This window comes from Phaethon aethereus (assembly GCF_964289735.1).
Source record: "Phaethon aethereus genome assembly, chromosome: 14".
Classification (NCBI taxonomy): Eukaryota; Metazoa; Chordata; class Aves; order Phaethontiformes; family Phaethontidae; genus Phaethon; species Phaethon aethereus.
Genome location: NC_138590.1, coordinates 16,063,514 through 16,076,145, shown reverse-complemented (window position 1 = coordinate 16,076,145; position 12,632 = coordinate 16,063,514). Strand labels below are relative to the sequence as shown.

The window sequence follows — 12,632 nt, the reverse complement described above, 5'->3', positions numbered from 1 at the left end:
GAGCAGCCCTATTACATTTTCTGTTCCCCTCCCTGAGATATTCAGGAGGGACCAGACGCTCCTGATGTCCCTCCTGGCTCCTCGGCAAGGGAGGCAGTTGCCAGTTTTGGGGTCATTCCTGGGGGCAGAGGGGACGTGAGAGAGGGGAGAGGGAAGAATCTGGCAATAAAGGCTCAGCGTTACGGTTTCCAGCCTGACCCAGTGCCTCTCCAGCTGCAGGCGAGGTGTGCAGGTCCTCGCCCGGGAGCAGTGCAGCTCCCACGCCGGTCGTTGTTGCTGCTCTTCCTTTCACCACGAAAAAGGACTATACAACCAAGAGAAAAAATGTTGCTTATTTCATCACTTTTTAAATGTGAACTTGGATTTTTTTTTAAATTGCATCAAAAGCTTCAATATTAATAAGTTTTAAAGTCTACCAAGTATTTTTTATTATTTTGCCCTGAGAAGGATACTGTGAGGCATTTAGAGATCCAGGGCTCCCTGCTGGGGCTGACAGCACAGCAGCCATCAGGGCAGCAGCTAAAGAATACAACGCTCCTATGCATGACGACGCTACAAAACTGGATTTTAGATCTTAAAAGACACAGCTTCAACGCGTGCGTTTCTTCTCCCTTGAATGTGCACAGTTTCACACGCAGGAAAAAGCAAATATTTTCAGCATTTGGTGGCAAAGGCCAAACCCCTCAGGGCATCAGTGCCAGGTTTGACATCACCAGTCCATCACGGTGGCTCTGCACGGGATTCCTGTCAGCAGCACTGAGCTCACCCTGTAGAGTGGCTGAAATTCAGGGTAGTAATGGCATATAGATACGCGGCAGCAGTACATCCATAGGGAATCCCCAGCTACTACACACAAAACTTCCAAAATTGGGTATCAAAGCAATCTTAAAGCAAAACAGCTCAACAGACTGTTGGGTTCAAGCAACACGTAATTACCAGCTTAAACCAAATCAGGATGGAGCCACCCAATTTCACCCATTCTCCCCCTCCCCGTAATGAAATCCGCCGGGGACGAGCTCTCAGCAGAGCTGTCAGTCGGGGCCAATCTGGAGCAAAGAGGAGCTAAAACCTGAAATAAGCAAAGCCCAGAATAAAACCCAGTAAAAGAGAATGGCATTTAGTCACCAAAGAGAAGGAACACGTTTGTTACTCCCTTCTCTGTTTTCATTGCATTTTGCTTTGCCACTTAACAAGCACTAAAGAATATATAAACATACATATGTGATATATATATATGTGTGTATATACACAAAACCCCTTCTTCCTTAAAAATACCACCATGGGGCTGAAAAGAAGGGGGGCTGCTCCTGGGGAGGGAGAAGGTTGTAAATGTCCACTGACCTGATGGGGTCGGAGGGACAGAGAAGGGGTGCTTTCAACTTCAGATCCCCTCGTTAATTCAAAAAAGTGAGGTTTGAGACTTTTTCCTTGCTAAATCCCAAGTCCCTACTTTAACAAAACACAGCCTCCCTTTCCTTTTTTGTTGTTGGGTTTGCATTTTTTTGGTTTGTGTGTGGGTAAAAGCAGAGAAGCCTGGCTTTTATCAAAGGCCTGAATGTGTCTTTGTGTCACTCTAACCAAAGGAAACCAAACCAGGAGGTGATTGTGCCGCCGCTCCTCCCGATACTGCAGACCTCGGGCGTCTGATCATCTCCAGCACGGCTGTCTGCCCCCGGCACCGGGGCACGACCGAGCGCCCGGGGATGCTGCGAGGCACTGGTGCTCTCTGACCTTATGTCTGTGTGAAGAAATAGTTTAAAGACTGTGAATCTTTTCACTCTGAAAATGAAACAGAGTTCCTTAAAGTCTGGCTTAATTCACATTAAAGCAACCCTCAAGGAACTAAAATACAGCGCTTTTATCCTTAAGTCAAAGTGGTCTGCATAAACTCCCAAGTAGGAGTTGAACACCCCTTGTTGGGGAATTTAACCATATCTTTGGAATTAAAGTAAGACTTTTATACAGTCCCGATCTACAAAATGGATAGAACTAAAAAATGAAAAAAAAAAGAAAAAAAAGAAAATGCAGCAGAAAAGAAAAGCACGTGCAATTTCTGGCTGGAGTCAGGGCGTCTCTGCCTTCGCACCATACTCCAGCGTGAGACTGACACGCTCCCAGGACGAGGGCAGACCCACACACAGCAGTCGCCCCAATAACGAGGATGACCCCCGATTCAAGCCCTTTAGGAGCAAGCTGGAAAAGCTGTGGTTTAGGATGCAAAGTTTAGGACAAAAATTTAAAGCAGCAAATGAACACAAGAAGTCCCCGCATCCATGACACAGAGGAGCATCATCGCCCACACCAACCGCGCACAACCCACTACCAACAGCATGTTTCCCATCTAAGCCCCCTCCAATAAATAACCGGCTGTTTTTAGACAAGCTAACAGCAGCTGCCAGTAGCCAAAAAGCCAGGCTTTCGCTCAAGAAAACTGTCCTTACAGTTCCCTATCAGGACCTTTTTTTGCAGTCAGCCATGCCCTCAAGTCCCCCTTGGGACAGCACGTTAGTCTCTTGTCAGGGTCTCTGCGCAACGTAGTTGAACGTATTTAAATGTTTGCACAATAGGGACCCAGAAGCATCATTATTTGGTACTAGTTACTGCCAAAGCTTCCCAAAATATGAAGCAGATCATATCAATACCAACTGTTCTCATCTTCCAGACAGATCTGCTGGGGGAAAAAAAAAAAAAAGAAAAAGAAAAATCTGTTCATCATCTCGTCCAAGCTCTTCAATCTCTTAGCAGTGAAGCAGCACAAACCTGCTCGATCCTCCTGCACCAAGCGCGCCGCGCACTGGAGTAGCATGAACGGGGACTGCTCAGAGACAGCACAAAACAGGGAGAAAACCCAGACAAATTTGAGCCAGAGAGAAACATTTCCAGATGTACTGTACTGATAGACCTCATCTCTACTAGTATTTTTTTTACAAGTCTGACCACAAGCATACAGATGGTTGGGAACTCCATCGAACCTATTTAATTTTTCTTTGTAAATACTTCCCTCTCCATGTCATACTTGCTGGGAAGCCGCCAAAAGCCAAGACATGAGGGGTAAAATTTTTATGTGGTGCACAGAGCTTGAGTTTAAGAGGTCCACCCAGGGGCCGCTGGCCTCTACGTGCTGCTGGTACAGCCAACGACCACGGTCGTGCTACGAAGAGCCAGAAGCAAAGGGAGAAACGTGGGATTTCTTGCAAGTGTGTCACATGTGGGCTGGAGCCAAGTCTGCCGCTGGAGTTGTCTTGACGCAAATGGTCTCAGTCAACTTGCACCAAAGGGGACCTTCTGATGGATGAAGTCCCGTGTCACCGGGAGCCAGTGGCTTCTGCCATGGGGTCACTCAGGGGGGTTAAAAAGTAATTTGTGTAACACAGCCATTCCCAGGTAAAGACTGGCTTTTCTTTGCCTTTAAGTCTTGCCATGATTGCAATAACTTTGAAAAAATAAACTCTAAAGGGCAGCCACTGTTCAGCAGAAGCCAAGTTCTCTTAATGTCTTCAGTAAATAACTACATAAATAGACCAAATTTAAAAGTGTGCCAGAAACATGAGCAACAGCTTCAAATGCAACCAACGCAGCCCCAGATCCTTACCCCGACCAAGATTCAGTGTGGCCACAGAAAGCCCTGGAAGATGAATGTGAGGTCTTTCACCAATACCTCTGCAACTCCACTTTGTAGAAAAAGGTGAACTTTGGGCACCAAATTGCCCCAGTGACGGGTTCTCTGGAGCCCCCTCCGTGAGCGCCCGGGCTGCATTTGATTCATCCTGCACGTGCTGTTTTTTCTCCTTCTTGCCCCACTAGGTCACATTAAAAAAAGCAAATGAGCACATAATGGGTGGGCAGGGGGACATTCAGGACCTGCCATCCCCTGCATTTCCAGCAGCTCTGTGCCTCGCTCGTACAAAAGGCTGAGGGCTCAATCCATCTGCCGCAGGGATGAAACCCAAGAAGCACATTGTATTTGCACAGGCTGCCAAATCCCAGTGTCCAGGAGTATCTTGGCACCAGCGTGTCTTCTGCCACATGATAAAACAAGGACTGATGGTGACAAACGAAGAACAGGTGGAAGTTTAATTAGGTCACTAATCCATGCGATTGCAACCTGCAGGGCTGCATTAACGCAAATGCTTGCGCCCACCACGCTCGTGCTCATGGTGGAAAGCCACAGCCCGCAGGGACGATCACCTGCCCCCAGGGCTGGATGCTGGGTACAAGTGGTGGGATTACCATGGGGTCACAGCTGGGAAATAACGAGAATTGTTGCCTCTTGGGTCCGATTTAGGAAAGCAGAAGGAAAGCCAGCCTTTTTACTGTCTAGTTTATCATGGCAGGACAGGTGCAATTAAAAAAAGATCAGCAACTGAATCTCTCCTCGTGCTACTTCTCCATGCAGCGTGTCACCAGGAGGACCTGTCACTCGGAGCGGCACCGTGCGCGCACGCGTGGCGAGGTCAGCGCAACGGTCGCTTCCCGCACGCCCAGCATCGTCCCGGGCCAGGTACGGCTGCCATGCCTCTGCCACCCCACCCAGCCTCTCCAAACCCCTCACAACCACGGATGGACAACCCCGGAGCCAAATCCTCCACGCTGGCTGCTTTTAAAATAGCTTTTCAGTGATTTCCTACAGCCAGGCAGGCTTCATGGGAAACGAAGGCGCAGGAGTACTCGGTCACACCGGTGCAGGAGAACTGCCACCCCCTTAACACATCTGGGGACAAACCTGACGGTGTCACACCATCACCACGGGGTGAGGTCCGGGTGCTCTGCGTGCCAGGCACAGTAAGTTAAATAATTTCACTGCTGAACTGGATAGCCAGTTGCCGCGATAAAGGTAAACCCTAGTCCACGCTCAGGATTAAGACTGGGATGCACCAAGCTCAGCAGCTACTAAAGACTCCGAAAAAGTAGGATTTTCATGCTGTAAAATTCCCACTCTCTCAGGTTATTGCAGCTTCAGCTACGAAAACCTTCGGCAAAAGAAAAGCCTGCCTCCTTGGTCCCCACTGCTGGCCTAACTGAACAGCTTGCCCAGGCCAACTTCCCAAGTTCTACCATACAAATCTTTCATGATCTAAACACATCTTTCCCCAACTCTTTGGAGGTGTGACCCACCCGGTTCTTTGCCTTCAGTGACTCCAAGCAGTTACTAGAAGTTATTCACCACATTTACAGGTTTCCCCCTTCAACCTCTTTGCATCTTCCCAGTGAACTGAGACACGTATTTTGAGAAAATAGACAACAGTCCCCTGATCTCACTCTGCCTCTGTGTCTGAAATAACACCTGGAGCCTTAGGGTATGATCCCAGCTGGCACGATTGATGCTTGGCTTGTGTTTTGGGTTGGTAGCAGAGGGACAAGCAAGCAGCGCAGTGATCCACACTTATGGCTGGTATTTGGATTCACACCCTGGTCCTCATAAGCCAGGCAAGCCACACTTCTCAGTCAGCAACACTTGCAATGTCATTACTTGGTTGAAAACCCGTGAGGACTCTCAGCTACGGCCAACTATGGGTGTCAGTCTCCAATTTACCTTCCTCTCGCCCATGAAAATAGGATAGTCAAAGGATGAGCAAATCTGGCAACGTGTTTAGGTGCTGGAGTTCAGAGCAATACTTCCCTTCAAGGAAACTCTGTTTAACAAGAATTGAAATGGACTCTCTTGCCCAGAAATCTGTAAAATAACCCAAAAGCTACGGATAGATTTGCCCCTTGGGGATTAATTCCAGCCTTTATTGGAGCGACAGGAGTGATGGAGATATATTAGATTCTTTAAGATTCACTACACCTACTGCCCCTGGAACTGTAAAAAGTAGAAAAAAATGACCATGTCTTAGAGCAATAAAACAGGAGCAAGCACGCGGCACCAGGGTAAGAGCAACATTTCTGGTCTCTCAATGGCAAAGCAGGAGATACGTCAGGTTTACAGATGGTCCAGGACTTCTCAAGTTGGTGGGGCAGATGGGGCTGTTTGTCCAGCCTTTGCCTGGGCTGGCACTCCCTGAAACAGGCCAGAGGGACAGTTATTGAACAAGATCTGTTGAGGAATGAAGCAACACTCACCCAATGCAGCGAGAACAGAGGCCTAAGTCTGACAGCCCCTGCTCTGGTTTGATTTTGACTGCTGTTACCTACACGCTCCCAGCCACACACGCAGGTGATCGTGCTTACTACGCAGCGTGTATTTGTGCAACGCAACTCATGGAACATTAGCCTGGAGCTTCTTGGTGGCAAAGAAATAAGTCAGCTCTTGCTTCAGGAATACATCAGCGGTAGCTGACTGCCCCAAAATCATTTCTGTGCTAAAACCTGCTTCTATCAACACTGCACGAATGATAAGATCAACCTAAAGCATGCTGGGTTTGAAACACATTCCCATCCTGTTACATATAGGATGGACAGGAGATGATAGCACTACCGGCTCAATGAGACAGCATGGAGATACAGTAGGTACCACGCCAAGCACAGTCTATTTTCAATAATCAGTTCTGCAAAGCCAAGTCGCTGCTCACGTGGGTGACATTCATCCATCATTTGAACAAGAAAGAGGAGGAAGCCAACTGGAAGCTGATGGGCACCTGCCAGGTGAGTCAGTCCATGAGCACTGAACCAACCTGCTTCAGAGCCTCCTCTCTGGAAAAGGCAGCACTGAAGGGGCTGGCAGCAAAAAATATCTGTGCCTAGATAAATGACTTCATATGTCGAGACAAAGATAAAGTTACACAGAGCCTCTCGCAGAGGATATGGTCATCAGGTTTATTTTTGTAGTTTTCATTACACTCAAAATAACTTTGGCAGACTTAGAAAAAATAAATTTTCAAAGCCTTCTCCCATTGATGTCACCAGTTTTAATTAATTTTTGCTGAAGTGGTCTAAAGATGAATGCTGCTGGGAAAGGGCTGGTTCCTGGTGAACTACTCCATGTTCAAACGCCGGAGCTGCACCAAACGCCACCAGGATGAATGCTGCCGCAGTCTCCCTGGGAGATGGCTCCGGCCCATTTTCCTGCGCCAGTGGTTTTGAGGCCAGACTGCCTTTTAGCTGTCGCCTCTGACTCCGTGTCAGAGGCGCTGCCAGCTCTGGGAATAACACTGGTACCACACTATTTCCTGCCTCGGAAAGTCCTGGCCGCATCCAGCATTTCATGTCACCTCAGTAGGACACTAAATGTCACTGCTGGCTGACACAGCAGCCGATCTGGTAGGGTATTGTTTGGATGGGTGTTGAGAGCAGAGGACGTGCCTTGCCTTGGACGCCAGCGTGCTGGGGAGCTCAGTCTGAGAGCGGTCCCCAAATCCCAGGCTCAAACCTCCCCTTTGCCGCACACCTGGCTGCCGCCCGCCTCTCCCTCCACCACCACGAGCTCCTCAAGAGGGGTGCAGAGCAGCGCCAGAAGTGGCTTTGCCATAGAGAAAAGCGAGCCAGCGCGAGCAGTAGTCCTCCTGACGCTGCCATGCTATACCTGGCTGCTGCCGCAGTGCCAGCAACCCTCTCTGGACACGCAGCAACCCAACGGGCCATGAGAAAATCATTCCTCTACCTTCAAGAGGGATTTTGGGCTCCTTCCCCCTTGCCGGCTGGCACCCTGCAACACACAACACATGCATGAATCGCACGACTGGGAGATGTCAAACCAAGCAAGACTCCCTCTCCTCCATTTGTGGCACCCACTCAATAAACCACCACAGGCTTCCATCCATGGGGAGTCCTGAAGCCATGAAACAACTCCCTAAGCAGAGCTTCACGATGAGATGGGGGCCACCACTCTTCGGCAGCTGCTTTCCAGCAGTACTTTTCTTCTAGTGAGAAGATGGAGGTATCCGTGCCCATCCCAGGTAGCTCCTGGGAGAAGGCGGCGGGCGGCCCCCGCACATGTGGCGTGCAGACATGGCTCCAGATGTCCTCGGGGCCTTCCACAAATATCCATGAGGGACTCGGGAATGGTCGCCAGGAAGCAGCGGATGGAAGGTAGCCAGCAGTAATTTCTATGCTCAAAGAGTGTTTTTCCAAAAGCTGCAAAGATCTGCGATCAGATCGTATTTTTGAAGGGGTAAGATTGGAAAACACGTTAAACAGAAAGTGACTGCCTGCATTTAAATGGCACCATTCGTCAAAACTCCTTCCCAGCCAGTTGTTCTTCGTTATTTAGGTGCTTTAACTCTTGGCTTCTGCCTCATTTTTTAAAATCCTGGCACAGGTTTTTCCATGCAGGAGAGAATTGTGATTGTGTTTGTAAGTTTAGGGCAAAGAAAATCCTGTTTATATTAACACTGTAATCATAATGTCCTAGCATCCTGCGGGCAAAGTCAGGCTGAGAAAGTAAACCCTGCCGAAGCGAAGTGACTGGCAGATATGCGAAGGGACAGGGTCATCGCAGAAATCAAGGCAAGGAGGATTTAGGAAACATTTTAAAACTTGAAGATGTTGTAAAGCTCTCTGTCTCATTCTAAACTGTAGAAATTACAGAAAAATACCAAGTTTTAACGGTTTCAGCAGGTAGAAAAACATCTCTTGAGGTGACAGGAAGGAATACTTCAGATGTTTAAGCTCAGTAGACGCAAAACAACTCAGAAAAGCAGAGATCACCACTAATTTAAAAAAGAAATATTCGAGTTCATTTGATATTTTTCCATATCTATTTGACCATCCTGAAGGACTCATAACTCACAGAGACGCAGAACGACAGACCCAGATACCAAAGATGTAAGGAGAGAGCAATAATAGAGCTGCTATCACGCAAGAGTGCGAAACAAAGAGCCGGCGTTAACAGAGCTCAGCGCATCCCATTTGGCCTGCTGGAAAACATCTGCAGTTTGTCAGGACTACAAAGCAAGCAGAGCCCTCTCTTCCTTGATCTCCAGCAATTAGGGAAATTCTGTTGTGCTAATTACCTGGGGAGACAACGTGGGGAGAAGGCAGATAGCGAGTGATGCTCGAAAGCAACGTTTAGACCCGTAAAAATTAGGCTGATATTTCAAGCCACTGGGAACCACAAAACCACCAAAATTTCCCCAGCGAGCTAGAGAAAGCCAATCCCTGTGTATAAATTTAGGGTAAAAATTTAAAAAATATAAATAATAATTTAAAAATATAAATAATAATAAGCACAGCAAGATTGCCTCTAGAGTTGCTGAGTCTGCAGAGGTAGGGAGGATTTTAAATGATCGGCTTCCCCAAGTACACATGGTTTGAATTGCCGAGAAATGGAGCAATCTGCCGTCCTGCAGGCTGGAGTACCACTCCGCTCTTCCCACTGCCAAGCCATTATTGGGAAATATTTGTCACATATTAACTGGAACATCGGATTACTACACTGAACATTTAACACTGTTTTGTAATATATACATACGTTCAAAAGCATATGACACCATCTCAGCGTGAATTTGAGATGAAGACAGGGATATGCATCATCCAGCAGCCAGGAAATTCGGAGTTAAGGCTGCAAAGCGCAAAGCCTGCGGAGGTGCTGTTAAATAAAGAGGCACACGGAAACACAACGCATACGTTGAAATACACAGTGCCAGAGCAGCCGAAAGAGCTGGGGATCTTCACACCCCCAGTCTGCAACAGAGCAAGGACTAGCTGCCGGGCAGGGCATTTTCTGCGGACTAGGGCTTGTCTTAAGCCTTTTTTAAACTGGATTTAAGAGGAAATGTTTGCTCTCAGGCTCTAGCATGGTGCATCCAGCACCTCGGGCTCTTGAGGGACATCCTCACAAAGCCTGAAGACTTTTGGCATGGCAAATACAGTATTTAACAAGAGCCTTTTGCACCTCAGGTTCCAAAAGACTGTGCTTAAAAATACAAGGTGGGGGGGGGGGGGAAGGCAGGCAGAGACCACACAGCTGCAAAGTGTCTGCAAGCATGAAGTCTTAGTCTTGCTTTCAACCCACCTCCAAGTGCTCATCAGCTGGAGGCCATCCGAAATGCCATACAACAAGTGTGCCCGCACCTGCCGGATTTTAGCTTGCAGGAAGGTTGTGTGAGGATCCCCCCAAAGAGGCGGAACATAAGGGGACGAGGGGCCTCTCTGCAAAATATTACAGGCCTGGCTCAAAGGAAGGACGATAATAAAAATATTGAGCTGCTGTTCCGCAGCGAGCCAGCACATGGGGACAGCCTGTCCGGGGCCTGCCCTGTGCCAGCAGCGCGCAGCCGCTGCAGCCCCGTCCCAAATAGCTGGAGGGGCCGAAAGGCCACGCTCCCCACCGGCGCGGGGTCACCGCCCCACCCCTTCACGGCATGTCGGAGCCCAACCCGCACCCGGCTGCCCCAGAGCCCCAAGGATGCTCTCCTCTCCCTCAGCCACAGAAATGCCCACGCCACAAAGGGACACGACGCTGTTGCCATCGTCCCCCCCCCGCTTTGGCTGAGCAGAGAGCAAAACAACTCAAAGCAGCGCGCAGACGCCCAGAGCAGCTACGGGGATGCCTTTTTGGAGCATCCCCAGCATCGGAGCCAAGGGGGTAACTTTTTAAGCTTTTTTTTGTTTGTTTTTTTTAAAATTACGATGAATTTTCTTGACGAGGGGAACGTCTCCGTGGCCCTGGCGAAACGGCCGGGCCCCCTCTGCTGGCCACCGGCCCCGCCCGGCCCCTCCGCCGGCTCCGCAGCCTTGCCTGCCCCGAAACGCTCCGAGGGTCCCGTTTTAGAAGTCAAGCTGCTTTCTACCAACGCGGGTGAGCCCTATAGCCAAATAGGTGACTTACTGCAGAGCACAGAGCGGGTGGGTTTGGGGGAAGGGAGGGATTGGGGGCTTGGGGCGGGAGGAGGCATGGAGGGGCTGTTTTGTTTGGTGTGGGGTTTTTTACAAGCACTAATTTAGGGCATCACTATAGTCAAAATAACTTGAGCCTTATTTAACTTTTGAATGGATCATAGTCCTCTTGTTCCAAACTGCTTTTAATGCATAGCAAGTTGGTTTTAATTGACGTGATCCCCCCAAAACTCTACCCCGAACCCCAACAAAACCCCAAACTGACTCACTTCAAGGGAAAACAGGTCTTGTTTAAAACAAGCCCAGCTCACAGGGTGAGCTCTGAACAGAGTTTGCTCCTGCCACTGCCCGGGGGTCTGCGGGGCAGCGAGCCCCCCAACTCCCAAAGAGGCACCAAGGGAGGGATGACGCTGGCGTGAGGATGCAGGCAGCACCACCACCAACCGCTCTCCAGTGGCCTTGCTTTAAATCCAGTGCTAAGAAGTCTTCTTAAGCTTAGCAGGGTTTCTGGAGGAGGAAAGCCCGCAGCCCATGCCGTTAGGATACCCACTAGCTTCCAGCTGCCCCCGGGAAGCGGGACCGGGTCTGCAGCCTGGGCTGGCAGGATCTCCCCATCTCCCTGCCCCTCCACAGGGGGATTTTCTTTTCTCCAGCGGCTGCTTTTTTGATGCACGGAGGCAAACTAAAGCTTAGCTGTTAGTTTGCAACCTGGCATAGCTCTCCAGCAAATGCCAGCGACGGCCGCAAGTTCTTGGGATGTTTCTGGACTAAGCTCTTTAACTACAGACCAGAAGGCAACTCAGCTTTCTTCAGGAGAATGAGGAAAAAAAAAACCCAAAACAAACACATGTAGAGATTCCTTTGATTTGCTCAAAAATAGCCGAAAGGCTGCACGACAGCTCAGCAGAGCATCCTCGCCTTAGCATGGCACTGGACTCCCGGAAGGCGGTAGCCAGGACCAGCCACTGATGCCACGACATTTCCTACCCACCAGGAAAGCGTTTCTTCCTTCGGCTCACAAATTACTCTGACATTCGTTACTAATGACTGTAACGAGTATTTCAGCAGCACGTGGGAAAACCTTCCCCCTCCTCTTCCCCCATCTCTCAAACGCAGCAACCAGCAAACCCAGTGACCCAGAACAGAATTGGGACTTTCCTGGCCACAGAGGAGCCTCTTCAATCCCAATTGCTTTCTGCAGAGCAAAGGAAAAGCCTCTTGACCACTTAAGCACACCAGCGGTGCCCCAGTTCACAGACCGGAGAAAGATGCGTCCCGCAGAGCCCCGTGAGGCTGACGGACTTGGTTGGGTCTGCGCATCAGAAGGGAGAGAACTAATTTGACAACCGGTGTCTGAAAAGCTGAAAATCAGGATGATTTGTGTCTCAGCTGATGGGGTTTGGTTACAAGACAGCGAGGCATACAGGACACCCATAGGAGCCTTCCACTAGAAAACCAGGGAGTACAACTGCAGCAGCACATTTAAGAGCATCGTTACTGAAACGTTTCTGAGGTTATTACACATAAACTTATGGGGAAGAAAGTCCATCTTTTTTGTCCCGTGGGTATGGACTAACACTGTGTGTTCTAGTAGGATTCATATCCAGGATGGCAGGAAAAACTGAGACTGCCCATTTGCCTATTATGCATCTACATGTAACATTTAAGGTTTGTTTTTTTTTCTTTAAAACCAGAACTGAACTATCTGCTGCTTGGAAGGCTTTGTAACATGCCTATGCATTCTGCCCCATCAAAGCACTGCACATCTTTCACCCATCTTTCACTACTTCTGTGAAAAGAAAAAAAAAGAAAAGGCTTGAAGTGCCTCAGCCCAAAGTCATTCATGCCCTTCAATACGACAGCAGAGCACTTAACGGAGCATTTCTATAAATGAGATGCCTTTACAAACTAATCTA

The 12,632-nt window shown here is 49.0% G+C and overlaps 1 protein-coding gene across 1 annotated transcript in view; it reads right to left on the bottom strand.

The window, feature by feature from the left end:
• Positions 1-12,632, bottom strand: part of COL23A1 (collagen type XXIII alpha 1 chain) — a gene marked incomplete at both ends in the record, with an annotated part of 191,069 nt that overhangs the window by 172,922 nt on the left and 5,515 nt on the right.